Here is a 25749-nt window from a genome sequence, read left to right on the forward strand (position 1 = left end):
GCGGTGCGCGGGCTTCTCATTGTGGTGGCTTCTCTTGTTGGGAGCACGGGCTCTAGGCGCACGGGCTTCAGTAGTTGTGGCTCGCGGGCTCTAGAGCGCAGGCTCAGTAGTTGTGGCACATGGGCTTAGTTGCTCCATGGCATGTGGGATCTTCCCAGACCAGGGCTCAAACCCATGTCTCCTGCATTGCCAGGCAGATTCTTAACCACTGTACCACTAGGGAAGCCCTTGGGCATTGGTTTTATTTCAAAGTTCCTGAGGTGTTTCTTCAGAATTAAAGGCCTATTGCACTGGATAAGTACAAAGCTGGGGAAGTTCTGGCAGAGGTGGCAGAGATTCTACACAGAATCTGGTACTATGTATTTGAATTAAGGACATACAAATCTCTGCCTCAGCAATTCTGCTCCTAGGTACATATATACCAAAGAAATTTTTCTTCAGCTCCGTCAAGGGACTTGTACAAGGTATTTATTGTAACATCATTCGCAGTGACCGGAAGCTGGAGAGAACCTGAATATCCACCTGAGAGCGTAGATGGTTCAGTAGGGTGGCTGCACAAACAGCAGTTAAATTAATGCACCGAGTGCACTATCGATGGGTCTTAAAAGCATAACGAAAACAGGAAGAATCTAAAACAATCGTACTCATTTTGCAAAACAACTTACTGTATAAGATGGAGGAGAATGGGATGGAGATGCAAAGATAAAGGTGAATAAAATGAGAGCTGTGCAAGGACCAATGATGATGTGCTATGAACTGATAAGTTTAACCCGACCCCCTGCACTTACGTTAGAAGAAAAGAAAGAAAATAAAATAAGTACGTGGGGACAGCAAGGAGGAGTAAGGAGAGCAAAGGGACAGAGAAGGGAGCACACAAGGAGATCTGACCTCTGGACAGTCCAGCTTGAGGCTCAATGCTGGATACATACTTGGAAGGAGACAAGAAGTGGAGTGAGCAGTTCAAGTCAGAGTTCATTTGTGCGTAATTGAAAACTCTGACCCCAGCTCAGAGGAGGAATCTGGCTGCAAGGAAACTCAAAGAAGCTGAGGCTTTCGGGGAAGTCCCCATGGGGTGGTCTCCGTGCCCTGAGGAGATGGGCTTGACTTGGCTAAAAGGTGTGTGCAGGAGAGGAGGGTCATGAGAAATACAGTTGAACAGTTGAGAGATGGGACCACTGGGCTTTGAAAGCCAGACAGGAGGAGTCAGAACTCAGTTCATCAGGAAATGGAAAGCTGTTGCTGAAGGGAGGACCATGAAGAAGGTTAGGAAACGAGATACTAGCTGAGTGGGGGATAGAGAGGCTGTCAGCAGGGAGACTCTGCAGGAACCACTCTGGGTTTTTATAGGATCTAGAGAACTGGCTAGGTTTGAAAGACTGTTAACATTTTTGCCAGTGTTTCAGGAATTTGGGACATTGTTTTAATATGAAAATATTATGTTATTTTAAAATATGAGGCAGCATAGTGTGGTGATTAAAAGAAGGGACTCTGAAACCAGACTGCTTAGGTATATATGGTGGCTTCACTGCTTCCTAGCTGTGTGACCCCAACCAGCTGTTTAACCCCTCTGTGCCTCAAAAATGGTGCCTTGTCAGTAAAATCAGGAAAATATCTGCTAAGATTGTTCTGAGAATTAAATAAGCTAATGTTCATAAAGTGCTTAGAACATTTGCCGAGGACTCATTAAGTACTATTTAAGTGTTTGTTAAATAAATATAAATAAATGACTCTTTTCCTAGGTTTGGGAAACAGATGCCTTTTCTTCCTACTTAAGGAAGGGTGCTGGAGGCCCTCTTTGATGGAAAGATGACAGTCTCTAATCATGGGATAGGGATGGCTTTGTGGTCACCATTTTGGATCCTAGGCCTAGAAGCCAGTAACAGACTGAGTCTTATTCCAGGACCAAAAACCTGAACACCCAAACCTGTGGTAATTCTTATGGCCTGGATCTTCATCTCTCCACAGCTCCTCCCTTAATCCCTGGAGCAAGGTTTTTCTGTGTGCTGACCTGGATTTTACGGCAACTGCACTTACCTGGACAAAGTGTGAAGCTCCACCCACTGAGACACAAGGCATCTCTGGTCATTAGGGACTGGGAGGCCCCAGATGGCCTGGCCCTGTGGGTGGCATGGACTTTGGGTGGGGCTGCATCTGCACAGGGCCTGGACACCCAGAGAAGGGAAGGCATGACCTGGGGTCATTCAACACTGAGCCTGGTGAGGAACACTTTCTCTCTAATTTTAATTATATTAATTTTCACGTGTTACTTATACCTAAATTGTTATTATCAAAAATGAGAGAGAAGAAAGAATCCTCCATTATACTTTCTGGCCTTGTGGATGTTAGGTGTTTATACTTTCTTTTCATCTTTGTTTAATTTTCTAGTTTTTTAGCTAAGAGCTAATGGTGAAAAAAAAGATTTCTCCATTGGGCTTTTCTCAAATCTTAGAAAGAAAGAGAGATGGGAAGACAGTTACAGATGCCTGATTTGAGAATCATTTAAAGGCAAGACGGAGGGGATGGAGTAAGCAGATGGCAGGGGAGGCTCTGCCGGAGGCCATGTGGAGAGGCTGCATCTAAGGGCTGGCAGTCAACTTGGGTTTTCAAAGAAGCATAGTTTTCAGAAAACTGAGGCTCAGTTACTCACTGGTTGTGTGACTTTGGGCAAGTTACTTACACTTCAGAAGCTCAGTTTTCTTCTGAGTGAAATGGGGTCACTAAGTGCTACCTGCTCACAAATGTAGTCATGAGGATTAAGTGGTAAAATGCTTATGAAGTGCTTAACACAGGCCTGGCACAGAATAAAGCTAAGGGAATACTAGCTGGATGGATGAATGAATGAATGGATTAGTGTTCATTGGTGCACAGTCCTGAAAGGTCATGGCAAAGCTGGCAATATAGCGTCACTGCCTAATTTTTGTCTACTTGATTGACTCTTACCCAGTACACTTAATTTAAAAATACAAATCATGATTTAATGATGTATGTAAATCAAATCCTTATGCTGTACACCTTAAACTTATACAGTGTTGTATGTCAATTATATCTGAATAAAACTGGAAGAAAAAAAAAGAAATGCAAATTTTATTATTTTTTTTTAGATTTTTTTTCTTTTTTGAAATTTTGTTTTGTATTGGAGTATAGTTGATTTACAATGTGTTAGTTTCAGGTATACAGCAAAGTGATTAATTTATACATATATAGATATCTATTCTTTTTCAAATTCTTTTCCCATTTAGGTTATTACAGAATTTGAGTAGAGTTCCCTGTGCTATAGGTCCTTATAGGACCTTGTTGATTATCTATTTCATATATAGTAGTGTGCATATGTTAATCCCAAACTCCTAATATATCCCTTACCCCACCTTTCCCCTTTGGTAACCATAAATTTGTTTTCTAAGTCTGTAAGTCTGTTTCTGTTTTGTAAATAAGTTCATTTGTATCATTTTTTTTAGATTCCACATATAAGCAGTATCATATTATATTTGTCTTTCTCTGTCTGACTTACTTCACTCAGTATGATCATCTCTAAGTCCATCCATGTTGCTGAAATGGCATTATTTCATTCTTTTTTATGGCTGAGTAATATTCCATTGTATATATGTACCACATCTTCTTTATCCATTCCTCTGCTGATGGACATTTAGGTTGCTTCCACGTCTTGGCTATTGTAAACAGTGCTGCAGTGAACATTGGGGTGCGTGTATCTTTTTTTTATCTTCATTAGATTATAATTGCTTTACAATGTTGTGTTAGTTTCTGCTGTACAACAAAGTGAATCAACTATATGTATACCTGCATCCCCTCCCTCCCACCCTCCCCATCCCACCCCTCTAGGTCATCACAGAGCACCGAGCTGATCTCCCTGTGCTATACAGCAGCTTCCCACTAGCTATCTATTTTCCACATGGTAGTGTATATATGTCAATGCTACTCTCTCAGTTCGTCCCACCCTCCCCTTCCCCCCATGTCTACAAGTCCATTCTTGTCTGCATCTCTATTCCTGCTTTGAATTATGGTTTTCTCTGGATATATGCCAGGAGTGGGATTGCAGAATCACTTGGTAGCTCTACTTTTAGTTTTTTAAGGAACCTCCTTACTGTTCTCCATAGTGGTTGTACCAATTTACATTCTCACCAACAGTGTAGGAGGGTTCCCTTTTCTCTACACCCTCTCCAGCATTTATTGTTCGTAGACTTTTTTTTTTTTTTTTTGGTGGTACGCGGGCCTCTCACTGTTGTGGCCTCTCCCGTTGTGGAGCACAGGCTCCGGACACGCAGGCTCAGCAGCCATGGCTCACAGGCCCAGCCACTCTGCGGCATGTGGGACCCTCCCGGACCGGGGCACGAACCCGTGTCCCCTGCATCAGCAGGCGGACTCTCAACCACTGCGCCACCAGGGAAGCCCTGTTTGTAGACTTTTTGATAATGGCCATTCTGACTGGTGTGAGGTGATTTGATTTGCAAGGAAATGCAAATTAAATAAAAATGGGCAAAGGACTTGAATAGACATTTCTCTGAAGAAGACATACAGATGGCCAACAAGTACATGAAAAGGTGCTCAGCATCACTGATTATCAAGGAAATACAAATGAAACACAATGAGATATCACCTCATACCTGTTAGAATGGCTATTGTCAGAAAGATAGGTGATAACAAAGTGCTGGGAAGGATGTGGAAAAAAGGGTAAATTGATAACAGCCATTATGCAAAACAGTATAGAGGTTCCTCAAAATAAAATTAAAAACAGAACTACCATATGATCCAGCAATTCCACTTCTAGGTATATGTCCAAAGGAAATGAAATCACTATCTTGAAGAGATATCTGCACTTTCATATGCATTGCAGCCTTGTTCACTATAGCCAAGACATTGAAACAACATAAGTGCCCACCAATAAAGAAAATGATATATGTATACAATGGAATATTATTCAGCCATAAAAAGGAGGGAAACCCTGCCATTTGTAACAACATGGGCAGACCATGAGGACATTATACTAAGTGAAATAAGTCAGGCAGAGAAAGGCAAACACTGTCTGATTTCACTTATATGTAGAATCTAAAAATTTCAAACTCATAGAAGCAGAGAGTAGAATGGTGGTTGCCAGGGGCTGAGGGTGGGGAAATGGGGAGATGTTGCTCAAAGGGTAAAAACTTTCAGTTATAAGGTGAATACATTTCTGGGATCTAATAACAGCATAGTTACTATAATTAACAATATTGTATTGTATGCTTGAAAAGTGCTATGAGAATAGACCTTTAATGTTCTCACCATAACTGCAACAACAACAAAATGGTAATTATGTGAGGTGAAGAATGTGTTAACTAACTTTTTTGGGGTAAACATTTCACAATGTATATGTGTATCAAATCATCACATTGTACACCTTAAACTTATACAATATTATATGCCAGTTATATCTCAACAAAGCTGGGGGGAAAAGGCACATACAAAAAAAATGAGATCTTTTTTCATTGAACATTTATTAAGTTCTTGTCCTGGGCACTGTGCCAAATGCTGGGTTGAAAACTAAACTCACCCCCCATGAATTGTTCTGAAGACTAAAATGTGACATTTGTAAAAATAACAGTAAAATGCTGAAATATATATATTTATAAATCATCTGATATATAAAATATTTATAAATCATTTATAAGTCATGAAGAGTTCCTGTCCTTCATCCCTTCATGTAAAGGTGAAAATTAAAGAATGCTAAGATTCTTTATTGTCCTGCATTCTAATGTTCTTTTATTTTATGAGTAAACATTGGGATATTTTTTTGCCTTAACCACTTTTGGTGCAAATTTAGATGTTGTAGTCAGTGGGTCTCAGTGGGTCTCAGTGGGTCAGTGGGTCACTGGGGAGGCTAGTGATGAGGCTACTGCAGTCACCAGAGGAGGAGATTTATGAGAGCCTTTAATTCAGAGCCTGGCAATCAGTAAGAAGTGTCACGTCTGTAGTTCTTGTCCACAGTCAGGCTGTTCTCGGGCATCTTCCTGACAACACACATTATTTTTCCAAATTCTACTCCTCTCTCAAAGACTCTCTTCACTCATGATGCCCACTTTTACTTCTTTTTGCCAAGCTCCAATATATTTTAAGATCTGGCTCAAGATTCATACCTCCGAGAAGCCTTCAGTGACTGGCTTTTTTCTGCATTTGTCACTGCTTTTGCTCTACGTGTATTTTGAACAACATCCCTCTCTGCATATTTACTGTACGTTTCACCACATTCCTCCTAATCGAGTCTACTCCAGCATCTCACAGCAGTTTCTGTCCTGCCCAAATTCCAGAGCCACCACGACTGAGACAGATCAGATAGGTAAAGCCCAATTTTGAACATTAGAGTGCTATGCCAGAGTCTTAGTTCATCTACTATGCCCTGATATCTAATGTTTCAACCTTGAGATGAGGTATAACAACCCTTTGCTGACCACTTGGAGCCCTGTTTTAGTCAAGATAGCTTAGGTTTTGCTGCAGTAACAAGCAGCACAGGTATTGTAAAGGCTTCTGACAACAAAGGTTGATTTCTCGGTCACACTACTTGCCCGTTACTGGTCACCAGAGCCCACTTATGGGCTCTGCTCCATTATCATTTTCTGGGGCTCAGGCTAATGGAACCTGGCCTCTTTGTGGAACATTGCCACTGACCATGGCTTATGACTTGTCTCGACATTATAATGCTCCAGTCTCAAAGTGATACACCTTCTACTGACAACTCTGGCCAGAGTAAACCTCACCTCAAGTAGGCTGAGAAGAAATAGAGGAGGATAGAAAGTGCAATTCTCTCATGTATTGGAAGAACTTGAATGACTAGTACTACTTTCATTGTGGTCTGGGGATCAGTGCTCATCCCAACATTTAATGGTACCCTAGATCTGAGAACTAAATTATGATTATGGCATTTACAAGTCCAAATCCTTTCTCTGTGACTCATTCTGTAGGCCTGAGATCCTCCTGGATCTGAGGTTCTGTTCTAGCAATAAGCTTGTTTCCTGGGGTTCGCCAATAGGACTGGAAGCCTTGTCTCCATCCCTTAGGATTGGAGTCTCATCTATCCAGCTGCTAGAGCACTGATACCTGTGGGCAAATCATGGCGTAGATGGCAATGAATGCTCAAACTCCTGACCCATTCTCCAATTCAATGGTACCTGTTGAGAAGCCGTGATATTTTTCTTTGAATTCTCTCATGCTGATCATTTGCCTGAACCGCAGACAGAGATTCAGTCTGCAAAGCTTGTAAGTCTTGCCTTCTGCCCAGGAATTTCTAAGCCTATGATATAAGTTGGGTCTAAATTCCAGCATCTTCTCCCTAGTAGGCAAGTCTGCTCCAGGTATTAATGACACTCCTTTCCTGCTATTAGTAAACAACCCTGCTGCCTTGATATATTCTGAGGCATGTCACAAGAATCTCTAGTTGTGTTTTTTTTAATTTATTTCTATCCATAAGAGATTAAACTTCTAAATATTTTTCCCTCTCCTCCCTTTCCCAAATTTTCTCAGCATCTAAAGTGACACAGTGAATATAATAAGTATTTGTTAACCACTTCTTGGGTGAATGAATGCAGAGCCACAGACTTATCTTAAAACTAATTATCGCTAAATGCTTTGGTATTTCATCAGGAAAATGGGGTAATGATACTTAATTCAAGAAGGTATTAGGAGGATTAGACACGATCAGTGAGGTGTGTGCTAGAACAGGCACCCCATTCACAAGAAATATCAGTAATATTAACAAGATGTGGCTGAGTCAGTAACTAGCCAGGTATAGAGCAGCACCCATTTAGTGTGCTCTACTGACATTCTTCAACAAGAGATGAAACTTTAGTTTTCTTATCTCTCGTCTATATCTGAACTGCCCTCCTGCAGCTTTCTCTTTATGTGAAAGGAAAACTCTTAATTTATTTAAGCTTTTGATTTTTTGTTGGCAAGGGCAAGAGAGGTAGATTCTCAAACAAATGTGAAGATAGTTTTAGTTATTTCACTCTCTCACTTTGATCACTTTTTGCACATAGTCAGTGCATTGGTTTGATTTTGACTTAATACCCAAAAACTTCTTTTACAACTTCTATGCATTTTGAATGATTATCTTATCAAGTTTAATAGGAAATACAGCTCTAAATACTGTACTAAAGCCTTTGAAATCTGCTGTCTGTTGGGTTATCATTTCAATCACAATACAACATAGTTTACTATGATAATGTATTGGCCAAAAAAAATTGCTAAAGATGACAGAGCTGGATCTGTCATATTAGTTGTCATCACACTGAAAGGCCAAAGCACAAATACAAAGGTGTTTTGATTTTTATTTTTTTTCTTCTGATGCTGGCCTCTTTGTTTTTTTGGTTTTTTTCCCTTAATTTTATTTATTTTTTTATACAGCAAGTTCTTATTAGTCATCAATTTTATACACAGTGTATACATGTCAATCCCAATCTCCCAATTCATCACATCACCACCCCCGCCCCCCCCCGCCACTTTCCCCCCTTGGTGTCCATACGTTTGTTTGCTATATCTGTGTCTCTATTTCTGCCCTGCAAACCAGTTCATCTGTACCATTTTTCTAGGTTCCACATACGTGCGTTAATATACCATATTTGTTTTTGCTTTCTGACTTATTTCACTTTGTCTGACAGTCTCTAGATCCATTCACATCTCAACAAATGACCCAATTTTGTTCCTTTTTATGGCTGAGTAATATTCCATTGTATATATGTACCACATCTTCTTTATCCATTTGTCTGTTGATGGGCATTTAGGTTGCTTCCATGACCTGGCTATTGTAAATAGTGCTGCAGTGAACATTGGGGTGCATGTGTCTTTTTGAATTATGGTTTTCTCTGGGTATATGCCCAGTAGTGGGATTGCTGGATCATATGGTAATTCTATCTTTAGTTTTTTAAGGAACGTCCATACTGTTCTCCATAGTGGCTGAATCAATTAAATTCCTACCAACAGTACAAGAGGGTTCCCTTTTCTCCACACCCTCTCCAGCATTTGTTTGTAGATTTTCTGATGATGCCCATTCTAACCAGTGTGAGGTGATACCTCATTGTAGTTTTGATTTGCATTTCTCTAGTTATTAGTGATGTTGAGCAGCTTTTCATGTGCTTCTTGGCCCTCTGTATGTCTTCTTTGGAGAAATGTCTATTTAGGTCTTCTGCCCATTTTTGGATTGGGTTGTTTGTTTCTTTAATATTGACCTGCATGAGCTGTTTATATATTTTGGAGATAAATCTTATGTCCGTTGATTTGTTTGCAAATATTTTCTCCCATTCTGAGTGTTGTCTTTTCGTGTTGTTTATGATTTCCTTTGCACAAAAGCTTTTAAGTTTCATTAGGTCCCATTTGTTTATTTTTGTTTTTATTTCCATTACTCTAGGAGGTGGACCAAAAAAGATCTTGCTGTGATTTATGTCAAAGAGTGTGCTTCCTGTGTTTTCCTCTAAGAGTTTTATAGTTTCCAGTCTTACATTTAAGTCTCAAATCCATTTTGAGTCTATTTTTGTGTATGGTGTGAGGGAGTGTTCTAATTTCATTCTTTTACATGTAGCTGTCCAGTTTTCCCAGCACCACTTATTGAAGAGACTGTCTTTTCTCCATTATATATCCTTGCCACCTTTGTCATAGATTAGTTGACCATAGGTGTGTGGGTTTATCTCTGGGCTTTCTATCTTGTTCCATTGATCTATGTTTCTGTTTTTGTGCCGGTACTATATTGTCTTGACTACTGTAGCTTTGTAGTATAGTCTGAAGTCAGGGAGTCTGATTCCTCCAGCTCCTTTTTTTTCCCCTCAAGACTGCTTTGGCTATTTGGGGTCTTTTGTGTCTCCATACAAATTTTAAGATTTTTTGTTCTAGTTCCATAAAAAATGCCATTGGTAATTTGATACGGATTGCATTGAATCTGTAGATTGCTTTGGGTAGTAGAGCCATTTTCACAATGTTGATTCTTCCAATCCAAGAACATGGTATATCTCTCCATCTGTTGGTATCATCTTTAATTTCTTTCATCAGTGTCTTATAGTTTTCTGCATACAGGTCTTTTGTCTCCCTAGATATTTTATTCTTTTTGTTGCAATGGTAAATGGGAGTTTTTCCTTAATTTCTCTTTCATATTTTTCATCATTAGTGTATAGGAATGCAAGAGATTTCTGTGCATTAATTTTGTATCCTGCAACTTTACCAAATTCATTGATTAACTCTAGTTTTCTTGTGGCATCTTTAGGATTCTCTATGTATAGTATCATGTCATCTGCAAACAGTGACAGCTTTACTTCTTCTTTTCCAATTTCTATTCCTTTCATTTCTTTTTCTTCTCTGATTGCCGTGGCTAGGACTTCTAAAGCTATGTTGAATAATAGTGGTGAGAGTGGACATCCTTGTCTTGTTCCTGATCTTAGAGGAAATGCTTTCAGTTTTTCACCACTGAGAATGATGTTTGCTGTGGGTTTGTCATATATGGTCTTTACTATGTTGAGGTAGGTTCCCTCTCTGCCCACTTTCTGGAGAGTTTTTATCATAAATGGGTGTTGAATTTTGTCAAAAGCTTTTTCTGCATCTATTGAGATCATCATATGGTTATTTTTCTTCAATGTGTTAATATGGTGTTATCACATTGATTGATTTGTGTATATTGAAGAATCCTTGCATCCCTGGGATAAATCTCAGTTGATCATGGTGAATGATCCTTTTAATGTGTTGTTGGATTCTGTTTGCTAGTATTTTGTTGAGGATTTTTGCATCTATAATCATCAGTGATATTGGTCTGTAATTTTCTTTTTTTGTAGTATCTTTGTCTGGTTTTGGTATCAGGGTGATGGTGGCCTCATAGAATTAGTTTGGGAGTGTTCCTCCCTTTGCAATTTTTTGGAAGAGTTTGAGAAGGATGGGTGTTAGCTCTTCTCTAAATGTTTGATAGAATTCACCTGTGAAGCCATCTGGTCCTCGACTTTTGTATATTGGAAGATTTTTAATCACAGTTTCAATTTCATTACTTGTGATTGGTCTGTTCATATTTTCTATTTCTTCCTTTTTCAGTCCTGGAAGGTTATACCTTTCTAAGCGTTTGTCCATTTCTTCCAGGTTGTCCATTTTATTGGCATAGAGTTGCTTGTAGTATTCTCTTAGGATGCTTTGTATTTCTGCGGTGTCTGTTGTAACTTCTCCACTTTCATTTCTACTTTTATTTATTTGAGTCCTCTCCCTCTTTTTCTTGATGAGTCTGGCTAATGGTTCATCAATTTTGTTTATCTTATCAAAGAACCAGCTTTTAGTTTTATTGATCTTTGCTATTGTTTTCTTTTCATTTTTTTCTGCTGTGATCTTTATAATTTCTTTCCTTCTGCTAACCTTGTGTTTTGTTTGTCCTTCTTTCTCTAGTTCCTTTAGGTGTAAGGTTAGATTGTTTATTTGAGATTTTTCTTATTTCTTGAGGTACACCTGTGTAGCTATCAACTTCCCTCTTAGAACTGCTTTTGCTGCATCCCATAGGTTTTGGATCATCGTGCTTTCATTGTCATTTGTCTCTAGGTATTTTTTTATTTCCTCTTTGATTTTTTCAGTGATCTCTTAGTTATTGAGTAACGTATTGTTTAGCCTCCATGTGTTTGTGTTTTTTATGTTTTTTTCCCCTGTAATTCATTTCTAATCTCTTAGTGTGTGGTCTGAAAGATGCTTGAAATGATTTCAATTTTTTTAAATTTCCTGAGGCTTGATTTGTCACCCAAGATGTGATCTATCCTTGAGAATGTTCCATGCGCACTTGAGAGGAAAGTGTAATTTGCTGTTTTTGGGTGGAATGTCCTATAAATATCAGTTAAGTCTATCTGGTCTATTGTGTCACTTAAACCTTGTGTTTCCTTATTTATTTTCATTTTGGATGATGTGTCCATTGGTGTAAGTGAGGTGTTAAATCACCCACTATTATTGTGTTACTGTTGATTTCCTCTTTTATGGCTGTTAGCAATTGCCTTATGTATTGAGGTGCTCCTCTGTTGGGTGCATATATATTTATAATTGTTATATCTTCTTCTTGGATTGATCCCTTGATCATTATGTAGTGTCTTTCTTTGTCTCTTGTAACATTCTTTATTTTAAAGTCTATTTTATCTGATATGAGTATTGCTACTCCAGGTTTCTTTTGATTTCCATTTGCATGGAATATCTTTTTTCAATCCCCTCACTTTCAGTCTGTATGTGTCCCTAGGTCTGAATTGGGTCTCTTGTAGACAGCATATATATGGGTCTTGTTTTTGTATCCATTCAGCAAGCCTGTGTCTTTTGGTTGGAGCATGTAATCCATTCACGTTTAAGGTAATTATCGATATGTATGTTCCTATGACCATTTTCTTAATGGTTTTGGGTTTGTTTCTGTAGGTCCTCTTCTTCTCTTGTATTTCCCACTTAGAGAAGTTCCTTTCGCATTTGCTGTAGAGCTGGTTTGGTGGTGCTGAGTTGTCTTAGCTTTTGCTTGTCTGTAAAGCTTTTGATTTCTCCATCAAATCTGAATGAGGTCTTTGCTTGGTAGAGTAATCTTGGTTGTAGGTTCTTCCCTTTCATCACTTGAAGTGTATCATGCCACTCCCTTCTGGCTTGTAGTGTTTTGCTGAGAAATCAGCTGTTAACCTTATCAGAGTTCCCTTGTATATTATTTGTCGTTTTTCCCTTGCTGCTTTCAATAATTTTTGTTTGTCTTTAATTTTTGCCAATTTGATTACTATGTGTCTCAGTGTGTTTCTCCTTGAGTTTATGCTGTATGGGACTCTCTGTGCTTCCTGGACGTGGGTGGCCATTTCCTTTCCCATGTTAGGGAAGTTTTCGATTATAATCTCCTCAAATATTTTCTCTTGTCCTTCCTCTCTCTCTTCTCCTTCTGGGACCCCTATAACGCGACTGTTGTTGCACTTAATGTTATCCCAGATGTCTCGTAGGCTGTCTTCATTTCTTTTCATTCTTTTTTCTTTATTCTGTTCTGCAGCAGTGAATTCCACCATTCCGTCTTCCAGGTCACTTATCCGTTCTTCTGCCTCAGTTATTCTGCTATTGATTCCTTCTAGTGTATTTTTCATTTCAGTTATTGTACTGTTCATCTCTGTTTGTTTGTTCTTTAATTCTTCTAGACCTTTTTTAAACATTTGTTGTATCTTCTCGATATTTGCCTCCATTATTTTTCCAAGGTCCTGGATCATCTTCACTATCATTATTCTGAATTCTTTTTCTGGAAGGTTGCCTATCTGCACTCCATTTAGTTGTTTTTCTGGGGTTTTATCTTGTTTCTTCATCTGGTACATAGCCCTCTGCCTTTTCATCTTGTCTATGTTTCTGTGAATGTGGTTTTTGTTCCACAGGCTGCAGGATTGTAGTTCTTCTTTCTTTTGCTGTCTGCCCTCTGGTGGATGAGGCTATCTAAGTGGCTTGTGCAAGTTTCCTGATGGGAGGGACTGGTGGTGGGTAGAGCTGACTGTTGCTCTGGTGGGCAGAGCTCAGTAACACTTTAATCCACTTGACTGCTGATTGTTGGGGCTGGGTTCCCTCCCTGTTGGTTGTTTGGCCTGACTGAGCTCTTTGTTGGGGCTAATGGTGGACTCTGGGAGGGCTCACGCCAAGGAGTGCTTCCCGGAACTGCTTCTGCCAGTGTCTGGGAAGACACAGCCATCTCCCACCTCTGTAGGAGACCCTCCAACACTAGCATGTAGGTCTGGTTCAGTCTCCCCTTGGGTCACTGCTCCTTCCCCTGGGTCCCGATGTGCACACTACTTTATGTGTGCCCTCCAAGAGTGGAGTCTCTGTTTACCCTCGTCCTGTCGAAGTCCTGCAGTCAAATCCTTCTAGCCTTCAAAGTCTGATTCTCTAGGAATTCCTCTTCCTGTTGCTAGACCCCCAGGTTGGGAAGCCTGACGTGGGGCTGAGAGCCTTCACTGCAGTGGGTGGACTTCTGTGGTATAAGTGTCCTCCAGTCTGTGAGTCACCCACCCCGCAGTTATGGGATTTGATTCTACTGTGATTGTGCCCCTCCTACTATCTCATTGTGGCTTCTCCTTTGTCTTTTGCTTTTGGGTATCTTTTTCGGTGAGTTACAGTGTCTCCCTGTCGATGATTGTCCAGCAGCTAGTTGTGATTCTGGTGTTCTCGCAAGAGGGAGTGAGAGCATGTCCTTCTACTCCGCCACCTCGGTTCAGAGCCATCCAAAAAAATCGGTGTTTCGATTAATATCAGATCATGGTGAAATTTCAGTCATGGAAGTATTTGAAGTGGGTGACTTGATCAATAAATTAATTTTGTTGTAATCTTTAAGACTACAGTGTGGTTCATTTTATAACAGATGACAGTTTAACAGGCTCTGCATTCTTCGGCCAAAAAAATACCTACCAGTTGTTAAAAGACCATCAACCACTCTCAATTAATATAGACTTCCACATTTTTTTGCCTTAAAATTATGCAGATATCAAAGAGCTTTTCTAGGAGATATTCAGCATACCAATGAGAGTTGCCTGCATTTCTTTGCCTGTTGTAGTAATCCAGGTGTGCCCCTCTCTAGCTGTTGGTTTGTGATGTGAAAAAAGCACAAAAAGTATTCTTTGGAAAAACAAAGTTCTAAATTTATGCTGAAGATTTAAGTGCATAGTGATTTACTTTGGCTCTTGAAACAGTTCATCAGCTAATGACAATGAGGGTGGGACTTTGATGTTATTTTGTCAGTGACTTCATGATATACACTCAGAATTTTACCTTCTCAGTGGTTCTGGAACTCCAGGGCAGAATATAAATATGTGTGTGTTAGTACTGCCACACCATACTAGATTTTTTTAAAGCTCAAGTAAACTATGTATTCTAATTGAATATTTGTTCACTAGAGATATTGAATCAATTTTTAAATGCATTGACTTATCCAGTGGTCATGGTTAGTACTAGTGAATCTCCTAACTCACATGGGTTCTTGATTGCTAAGTGACCACCTGTCCTGGTTTACATGGGATAGTGTTGTCTCTGCAAAATTAAATTATTAATACTGCTTCCTTTTGCTCTCAGAAGTGTTTTGGTTTGGAGTGATAAACTACATGATCACTCTACTTATATTGTCACAGAAGCTATAGTTTCACTGCCTTAGTTTCATTATGGAGGGTTAAAGCGTTGTCTTTTACTCCTTCCTAGAATCAATCCCTTCCCTAGTTTTTTCACACCTTTTTTATTCTCTAGATCCAAAGGCCATTTTACGTTGCTTCCATGGATTCCCATGGAAACTTTTAGCTAAAGAATGCATCTGTAAGAGAACTTTAGAAATGATCAAACAATATTTTAAGACGTAATCTGTATACGTTTTACTCTGCTCCAAGAGAGCAGGAATCTTGACTCTTCTATTCACCATTGAGCACTCAGCCTCTTGCACAATGCTTGGGTATAACAGAGACTCAGTAGTGCTTATTGAAGGAATAAGCAATTAAAAACTTACCCATTTTTTCATTTGAGAAAATTTTAGTTTCTTTACACACACAATTTTCTTCCCTAAGATATGAAGACACTCCATGTGCATGCTTGGGATCATTGGGTAGCAAACTATTTCTCAAACATGTTTGAATAAAGATTACTTGACATTTGACCAAAAAGTCAGGCTCCTAGACTTTGCCCCTGAAAGTTCAGTAAGTCTCAGATGGCTTCAGGCATCATATCTAGGATCTTTTCCAAATCCAAGTCTTTGATATCTTTGTTTCACTTTGTTTTCAAAAGACATTTGCTTGACTTCCTACTAGGCTGTCCATCTTTCTACAAAGTCACTATTAATAAGCTAATTATAGAGACGGTATTAGACTGAAAGGAAACTGTGTTCTACCACCCAGCTGATTTGATCACTTCCCCTCTTTGGACACAAAATTCCTCAATCTTAAAATGACAAGGCTGAACTCCAAGATCTTCCAGCCCTCTTGCAGCTCTATTATCAGGTAATTCTTATCTTTGAAACCTGATAGATATCTGGCCAGTTAAAAAGTGCTACATGAGACATTTTCAACAAAAAAGTGTAAGTATTTTGTCTTTATTGCTTCATTTGTAAGAAATTACCTATGGACTAATTACAAATTGAAGAGATATTTTAAAACTTTGAGGTTATTTAAGCACCATTCTTCATAAATAATTTTCTATACCAGTTTTATTTGGGATTCCTTGGGTATGTGTGTTGGGAGCTGATTGATAACTTTTTATTTGAGGTTAAAAATGATTGCTTAACTCTTGTCATTGTCTTTTAGATCCCTCCAAAGATATATCTACAGATAAGAAAAAGTCCTTTGCTTTTGAGTATAATTTTCAGAAGTTAGAAAAGCCCCACCTGTCCAAGTGTCTTGTTACTAAACTGTAAGCAAAATCAGAAGTAATCTTCTGGGTAACTATGCCAAATAGATCTCACAAAAAACAAAGAGAAGGGAATCTTGGTGAATATATTCACAGAGATTTGTTTATCAGATTAACTGTCTGTATCAGTCTGGGGCTTGGAGACATGTAAGCCAAGTTGTATTATTTTTTTCCAGAAGTATAAATCAAGTTAGGTTAACATTTTCTAGAAGCAGAGAAAGAGAATAGATTGGAAAAGTTTTAAAGGTGGGGAGGAACCCAAGAAGGTCAAGACTTGATGAGCAGAGGGTCATGAGTGCCTAAAGGTTGTTGCCAGTAAGAGCGGAAAGATGTTCCTGTCTGTTTGGAAAAGAAGCAACAGCAACATTCATTTATTTCAGAATTCTATCTTGGGCTGTTCCTGAAGTCAGAAGGAAGAGTTCTGTGAAATGATGTGATAGGAGAGAGAAGGAAGAATTGTATAATTGCAGTTTAATTCTACCAGGAAGCTGCCTGGTAGAGGGTGTATAGTATTGCTGCATAGTATTGAGGGTGTCATCACAGAGGTGAGATTGGTTTTCTTGTATCCTCATGTAATTTCTTAACACCCACTTCTTCCTTTAAGGTGGATCCCACATAAAGAATAATTATTATTTAGTCTAATCCACACTAGCAGAGATGTCTCATAGTGGATATTAACCAACTCAATTATCTCTCAAGGCTGCAGGTATAAAGAGCAGTGAACAGGCTGAAAAATTTCTGGAGTTAAGCTTGTGCTTCAAGAATGGATGGAAAATGTGGGAAATACGTAGTGAATATGGAACACTCTGGAAACCAGCCGATGAGTATTGGTGGCACCACCGTGGTATGTTCTGATAGTTCAGAGTCTTGTTTTCAATAATAATCCAACTCTGATTTTTTTTTATTACAACATGTTTCTTCACAAAAAGCAATTTTTAATCAGAATTCTACATGAAAGACAATTTTTAGCTATTCTATGACTACTTGTTAATTAGAAAACTTGTATTTTTTTCTGTATATCAATATATGCATTATTAAGAAATTTACTTTAATACTCAGTAATCTAAGATATTAGCAATTTGAGGGGTAACAATGTAATAAACCGTTCAAATAATTCACTACAGTTATCATAACTAGAGTATAAGATGACAAATCTGTGGTTGATTGCATTAACAATTTATGTTTTTAAAATGTGATATATAGATTTTTGTGTTAATTGCCTGGATTTTAGTGTAATGTGTAGATTTGTCAGAACTCAAAGATTTCATACATTTTTGCAAGTCAGAACATAATCTTGTAAGTGAATTCTAGGCCTAGGAAGCAAATTATCTAGCAAATCCTTTAGATTAGCCTCTACTTAACTACATACGAGTTTCTTTTTTAGTAGAGAATAGTATTCAAGGGAATATTAGATTTCAATTATATACAGTATTATTTGACTATTGCTTATGTTTTTAGAAGAAATAATTTAGTACTGTGTGTTTTGGGATTGCCTTTTATGTAACTTTGTCTCTGACTAGAGCCCTTGATACTGGAAACACGTGGAAATGTGTTGAATGAAATCAGTATAAGTTTGAATGGACAATTACATTCTGTGAGGAAAAATATTTTTGTCCCCCTGCACTAACAAGGAAGGTACAAGGCAGAGAAATTGTTCTCTTGATTCTAGATCAGCACTCCTTTCCCCTAAAGATGTTCTTTATGGTTCTTCTAGCCTTGCAACTATGTCATTAGGTCTTCACAGTGTCAAGATACTCAGATAAAAAGGTCCCTTTACTAAGGAATTATTCATCTTGAAGATTTCCCTAGATAATAATGAGGGTTTTCAAATAAAGGGCATGTATCTTCATCACTGACTATCTCACTTTACATCTGGATATTTGGATATAGTGGTAGAGAAATTTTTTTTTAATTGATGGCCATTTTCACCAGTGGATTATAGTAGCAGTTGAAGTCTACGTAAAAAAGAGAAATTTAGGAGTTTGTTTTTCCCTCTTAGGAAACATGAAATGGTAATCTCTTAAGTTATGAGCATAGAATTTAAAATTTTCTTCTATGAACATAGCTAATGCATATTGGGTGTATGTAATGGAGATTATTGGCTTCTACCAAGAGCTAATTAACTATAATTCATAGCCCCCCAACTTCTCAAAATTTTAACTTTAGAGACTACTCTGCTCTCAGTGCAATCACTCACCATCTTTCTTCTCTTAAATATTTTTAATTCTGGTAAGTTGGTCTTGCCAGTGAATTTTTATTTAATTACAAAAGTTCAGAAAGCTATTCAAGATCATCAGCCATAAACAAACTGCATAGCTGAAGAATAACGATAGTAATAATACAAAGAAACACAAAGCTTTTATAAAATATAAATCTGTGTGATTTCCTCAAAGCTACCTATTTAAAAACAGATGGAAATTCTTAAAGTGCTTGTGTGTATTATATCTTCTTTTATTTGGTATCACTGCATAGCTATTCTCTTTACTTCTTTGGCGTGATATTACACCTTTAGAAAAACAACTTGACTAATTATTTTTTGCCTAAGTGTATTCCTTCTTGACTATTTTTAATCATAATTATACTCCCTTTTATTCTTAGTTATAGTTGCTCAATGGCCAACGTCTGCACACATATGTAGCTTGATTGTTTTAATAGAAATTCGAGATTGAGCCAGCAATGTCAATAGCATTTTTAATAACCATTTAGGATTGGTTATTTAATCAATGTAATTGAGAGAGTACATTTAAATAATGCTCTTGCTGTCCTATGAGTAAAAATTAGATAATTCTATAATGTTTTTGAGCTATAACAAATTTATACATAACAATTTACACTCCCGTAAGAATATAACACAGATTGCTCTCTATCTTTTTCTTAAAACTGTATCTGGAGTTATTTCTCTCTCTCTCTCTTTTTTTTTTTTAGTTGAAGAAATAATCTTCTATTGTTAGAAAATAACATTTATTCAAATAAATAGAGCTAATATATTTTAACATAGTAAGTTTATAAAATGTTATAGATGGTGCTGTTGAGGAAATGTCTTAGACTGACTTCAAGAAAAACCTAACCACCAAAACCTTTCTTATTTGAACCCATCCTTTTAATTAATTTACTTTAAAAAATTCAACATGTATTTAAAAGACTTCAAGAATAATGTAATAGGCATGTATGTACCAAACACCAAGTTTAAGAAATAAACCATGACAGATATAGTTGAAGTCTTTGTTTTTTAGTTTTTTTATTGGCTATATTTGACACATAACATTGTAAATTTAAGGTGTACAATGTGCTACTTTGATGTTATTATATATTGTAATATGATTATCTGTAGCAATATTTATCACATTATATAATTATAGTACAAGAATGTTGTCTATATTCATTATTCTATGTATTAGATCACTACTTTTTACAAGTTTGTGAAATCTTTTGTTTATATCTTCCCAACACCCTTCCCTTCCTCCTTTGTGCTACCCACCCCATAAAGACTATGGTGAATATGTTTGTAGCCAAACATTTCCAACTTCTAATCCTTATCATATTTATCTGCACATATTTTATCAAATTCAAACAAGCCTGTTGTGCTTCACTAATGGAGCATAAGATCTGTAAGAGTAGAAAAATCAAATAGAAACTAGAAAATGCGTGTTGAGAGATTACTAAATGACTTGTCTTCCATAAGTCTTTTCATGGACTGCCTAGTTCTGTTGAAAAATGAGGATGGCATTAATAATGTTAAGGCTACAAGACCCATTCTGGTATGAGGAGTTTCAGTTAGTAGGTTGTGGACATATGGCTACTGGTCTTATTAGACTTAGAAATCCTGGGCACTAGAACCTTAAAAATGTAACTTTGTTATTGTTTTGAAAACCTTTATTTCTAAAAATAGTTGTAGTCTTATAGAAAACTGCAAACATAGTACAGAGAGTTCCCACATACATAGAACCTAATTTCCTCTATTTTTTCTTCCGGCTTTATTGAGATATAATTGACATATAGCACTGTATAAATTTAAGGTGTATGGCATAATGATTTTACTTACATACATTATTAAATGATTATCACAATAAGTTTAGTGAACATTCATAATCTCATATAGATACAAAATTAAATAGAATTTTTTGTGATAAGATCTCTTAGGATTTACTTTCTTAACTTTCATATATAACATACAGCAATGTTAATTATATTTAACATGTTGTACATTACATCCCTAGTACTCCTTTATCTTATAACTGGAAGTTTCTTCCTTTTGACTGCCTTCATCCAATTACCCCTTGCCTCCATGGACCCCACCTCTGATAACCACAAATCTGATCTCTTTTTCTATGAGTTTGTTTGTTTGTTTTTGAAATTTAATTGACTTACAGCACTATATTATTTTCTGTTATACAACATAGTGATTTGATGTTGCTATACGTTTCAAAATGATCACCACAGTAACTGTAGTTATGATGTTACCATACAAAGATATTATATAGTTAATGACTATATTCCCCACTGCACATTTCATTCCTGTGACTCATTTATTTTGCAACTGGAATTTTATACCTTTTAATCTCCTTTAAATAATAGGTAAAAACCTATTTACCTCAACAGTTTCCCATATTATTAACATCTTACATTAATGTGGTACATTTGTTACAATTAATGAACCAAGGTTGATATATTATTGTTTTAAAAAGTCCATACTTTATTCAGACTTTTTAGGTTTTACTTTCTGCCCCTTTTCTGTTGCAGGATCCCATCACAGCTACCAAATTACGTTTAGCCATCATGACTCCTTAGGCTTCTATTGGCTGTGACAGTTTCTCAGACTTTCCTTGATTTTGATGACCTTGATAGTTTTGACAAATACTAGTCAGATATTTGGTAGAATTTCCCTCAATAGGGATTTGTCTGATTTTTTTTTTATCATTAGCCTGGGGCTATGTATTTTTGTTTTGTTTTGTTTGTTTGTTTTCCTTTTAGGGAAGACCATGGAAGCAAAGTGCCATTCTCATCACATCAGATCAATAGTACCTATTATTAACATGATTTATTATTGTTGATGTTGACTTTGATCACCTGGATGAGGTAATATTGAACAAGGTTCTTAAAGTTGTTCTCCACTCGCCCCTTTCCAAACTATATTCTTTGGAAGTTGCTGTGCTCAGCCCACTCAAAGAGTGGGGAGTTATGTTCCGTGAGGGTGTAGTATCGATGTCAATCATTTGGGATTCTTCTGCGTAGGAGATTTACCTCTTCTTCCTCATTCACTTATCTGTTCAATCATTTATATCAGTATGGACTCCCAGATGTTTATTTTATACTTTGGGTTATAATCCAATACTACTTTAAGTTTTTTGCTCCAATTGTTATAGCTTTGGCTATTGAGAGCTCTTTCAGTTGGTTCCTGTGTCACTTTGACATACTGACATACCTTTATCATTGTTATTATTATTATTTTTTTTTTTTGGTGAAGCATGGAGGATTTCCTTAATCTCTGGTGCTACAAGATGCTCCAGGCTCATCTTGTATATTTCCACACCCAGCCCTATAATCAGCCATTTCTCCAAGGATCCTTGGTTCCTTTCACTAGAGAATAGTATCAGAAACCAATATCTGGGTACTTGTTCCTGCTAGTGTGTTGTTGCTTCTAGGTCCTCTCAGCTGACAAAGCAAGGAAATATATGTGTGTATATTAACCAGTGTATACAAACATATCTATAAATATTTCTATATACAAGCAACTGCATTTATATTAAGCTAAACATGAATTCATACTGATAGCTCCAGCTTTTAAAATTTTTTTATATTTATCTTGTATTCAATGATCTCATTAATTCACTTATTCTAACATTCTGTCTATAGATTGTTTTGGATTTTATTTTTTTGAATTTTTGAATATTATTTATTTTTCTATACAGCAGGTTCTTATTAGTTATCCACTTAATACATATTAGTGTATACATGTCAATTCCAACCTCCCAATTCATCACACTGCCCCCACCACGCCGCCACTTTCCCCCCTTGGTGTCCATACGTTTGTTCTCTACATCTGTCTCAATTTCTGCCCTGAAAACCAATTCATCTGTACCATTTTTCTAGGTTCCACATATATGATTTAATATACAGTATTTGTTTTTCTCTTTCTGACTTACTTCACTCTGTATGACAGTCTCTAGATCCATCCACGTCTCTACAAATGACCCAATTTCGTTCCTTTTAATGGCTGAGTAATATACCATTGTATATATGTACCACATCTTCTTTATCTATTCGTCTGTCGATGGGCATTTAGGTTGCTTCCATGACCTGGCTATTGTAAATAGTGCTGCAATGAACATTGGGATGCATGTGTCTTACTGAATTATGGTTTTCTCTGGGTATATGCCCAGTAATGGGATTGGTGGGTCATATGGTAATTCTATTTTTAGTTTTTTAAGGAACCTCCATACTGTTCTCCATAGTGGCTGTATCAATTTACATTCCTACCAACAGTGCAAGAGGGTTCCCTTTTCTCCACACCCTCTCCAGCATTTGTTGTTTGTAGATTTTCTTATAATACCCATTCTAACTGGTGTGAGGTGATACCTCACTGTGGTTTTGATGTGCATTTCTCTAATTATTAGTGATGTTGAGCAGCTTTTCATGTGCTTTTTGGCCATCTGTATGTCTTCTTTGGAGAAATGTCTATTTAGGTCTTCTGCCCATTATTGGATTGGGTTGTTTGTTTCTTTAATACTGACCTGCATGAGCTGTTTATATATTTTGGAGATTAATGCTTTCTCCATTGATTCGTTTGCAAATATTTTGTCCCATTTTGAGGGTTTTCTTTTTGTCTTGTTTATGGTTTCCTTTGCTGTGCAAAAGCTTTTAAGTTTCATTAGGTCCCATTTGTTTATTTTTGTTTTTATTTCCATTACTCTAGGAAATGGGTCAAAAAAGATCTTGCTGTGATTTATGTCAAAGAGTGTTCTTCCTATGTTTTCCTCCAAGTGTTTTATAGAGTCCGGTCTTACAGTTAGGTCTCTAGTCCATTTTGAGTTTATTTTTGTGAATGGTGTTAGGTAATGTTCTAATTTTTTTCTTTTACATGCAGCTGTCCAGTTTTCCCAACACCACTTATTGAAGAATAAATTTTTTTCCACTTTTCTCCATTATATGTCCTTGCCTCCTTTGTCATAGATTAATTGACCATAGGTGCATGCATTTATCTCTTGGCTTTCTATCTTCTTCCATTGATCTATGTTTCTGTTTTTGTGCCAGTACCATATTGTCTTGATTACTGAGCTTTGTAGTATAGTCTGAAGTCAGGGAGTCTGATTCCTCCAGGTCCATTTTTTTCCCTCAAGACTGCTTTGGCTATTCGGGGTCTTTTATATCTCCATACAAATTTTAAGATTTTTTGTTCCAGTTCCGTATAAACTGCCATTGGTAATTTGATTGGGATTGCATTGAATTTGTAGATTGCTTTGGGTAGTATAGTCATTTTCACAATGTTGATTCTTCCAATCCAAGAACATGGTATATCTCTCCATCTGTTGGTATCATCTTTAATTTCTTTCAACAGTGTCTTATAGTTTTCTGCATACAGACCTTTTGTCTCCCTAGGTAGGTTTATTCCTAGGTATTTTATTCTTTTTGTTGCAGTGATTAATGGGAGTGTTTCCTTAATTTCTCTTTCAGATTTTTCATCATTAGTGTATAGGAATGCAAGAGATTGCTGTGCATTAATTTTGTATCCTGCAACTTTACCAGATTCGTTGATTAGCTCTAGTAGTTTTCTGGTGGCATCTTTAGGATTCTCTACGTATAGTATCATGTCATCTGCAAACAGTGACAGCTTTACTTCTTCTTTTCCAATTTGTATTCCTTTCATTTCTGTTTCTTCTCTGATTGCCATGGCTAGGACTTCCAAAACTATGTTGAATAAGAGTGGTGAGAGTGGACATCCTTGTCTTGTTCCTGATCTTAGAGGAAATGCTTTCAGTTTTTCACCACTGAGAATGATGTTTGCTGTGGGTTTGTCATATATGGCCTTTATTATGTTGAGGTAGCTTCCCTCTATGCCCACTTTCTGGGGACTTTTTATCATAAATGGGTGTTGAATTTTGTCAAAAGCTTTTTCTGCATCTATTGAGATCATCATATGGTTTTTCTTCTTCAATGTGTTAATATGGTGTTATCACATTGATTGATTTGTGTATATTGAAGAATCCTTGCATCTCTGGGTTAAATCTCACTTGATCATTGTGTATGATCCTTTTAATGTGTTGTTGGATGCTGTTTGCTAGTACTTTGTTGAGGACTTTTGCATCTATATTCATCAGTGATATTGGTCTGTAATTTTCTTTTTTTGTAGTATCTTTGTCTGGTTTTGGTATCAGGGTGATGGTGGCCTCATAGAATGAGTTTGAGAGTATTCCCCCCTCTGCAATTTTTTGGAAGAGTTTGAGAAGGATGGGTGTTAGCTCTTCTCTAAGTGTTTGATAGAATTCACCTGTGAAGCCATCTGTTCCTGGTCTTTTGTTTGTTGGAAGGTTTTTATCACAGTTTCAATTTCATTACTTGTGATTGGTCTGTTCATATTTTCTATTTCTTCCTGGTTCAGTCTTGGTAGGTTATACCTTTGTAAGAATTTGTCCATTTCTTCCAGGTTTTCCATTTTATTGGCATAGAGTTGCTTGTAGTAGTCTCTTAGGATGCTTTGTATTTCTGCGGTGTCTGTTGTAACTTCTCCTTTTTCATTTCTAATTTTATTGATTTGAGTCCTCTCCCTCTTTTTCTTGATCAGTCTGGCTAATGGTTTCTCAATTTTGTTTATGTTCTCAAAGAACCAGCTTTTAGTTTTATTGATCTTTGCTATTGTTTTCTTTGTTTCTATTTCATTTATTTCTGCTCTGATCTTTATGATTTCTTTCCTTCTGCTAACTTTGGGTTTTGCTTATTCTTCTTTTTCTAGTTCCTTCAGGTGTAAGGTTAGATTATTTATTTGAGATTTTTCTTGTTTCTTGAGATAGGCTTGTATTGCTATAAACTTCCCTCTTAGAACTGCTTTTCTGCATCCCATAGGTTTTGGATCGTTCTGTTTTCATTGTCATTTTTCTCTAGGTATTTTTTGATTTTCTCTTTGATTTCTTCAGTGATCTCTTGGTTTTTTAGTAATGTATTGTTTAGCCTCCATGTGTTCGTGCTTTTTATGTTTTTTTTTCCTGTAATTGATTTCTAATCTCATAGCGTTGTGGTCAGAAAAGATGCTGGGTATGATTTCAACTTTCTTAAGTTTCCTGAGGCTTGATTTGTGACACAAGATATGATCTATGCTGGAGTATATTCCATGTGCACTTGAGAAGAAAGTGCAATCTGCTGTTTTGGGATGGAATATGCTATGAATATCAATTAAATCTATCTGGTCTA

The sequence above is a fragment of the Mesoplodon bidens genome (assembly GCF_964165515.1).
Source record: "Mesoplodon bidens genome assembly, chromosome: 13".
In the NCBI taxonomy this organism is placed as follows: domain Eukaryota; kingdom Metazoa; phylum Chordata; class Mammalia; order Artiodactyla; family Ziphiidae; genus Mesoplodon; species Mesoplodon bidens.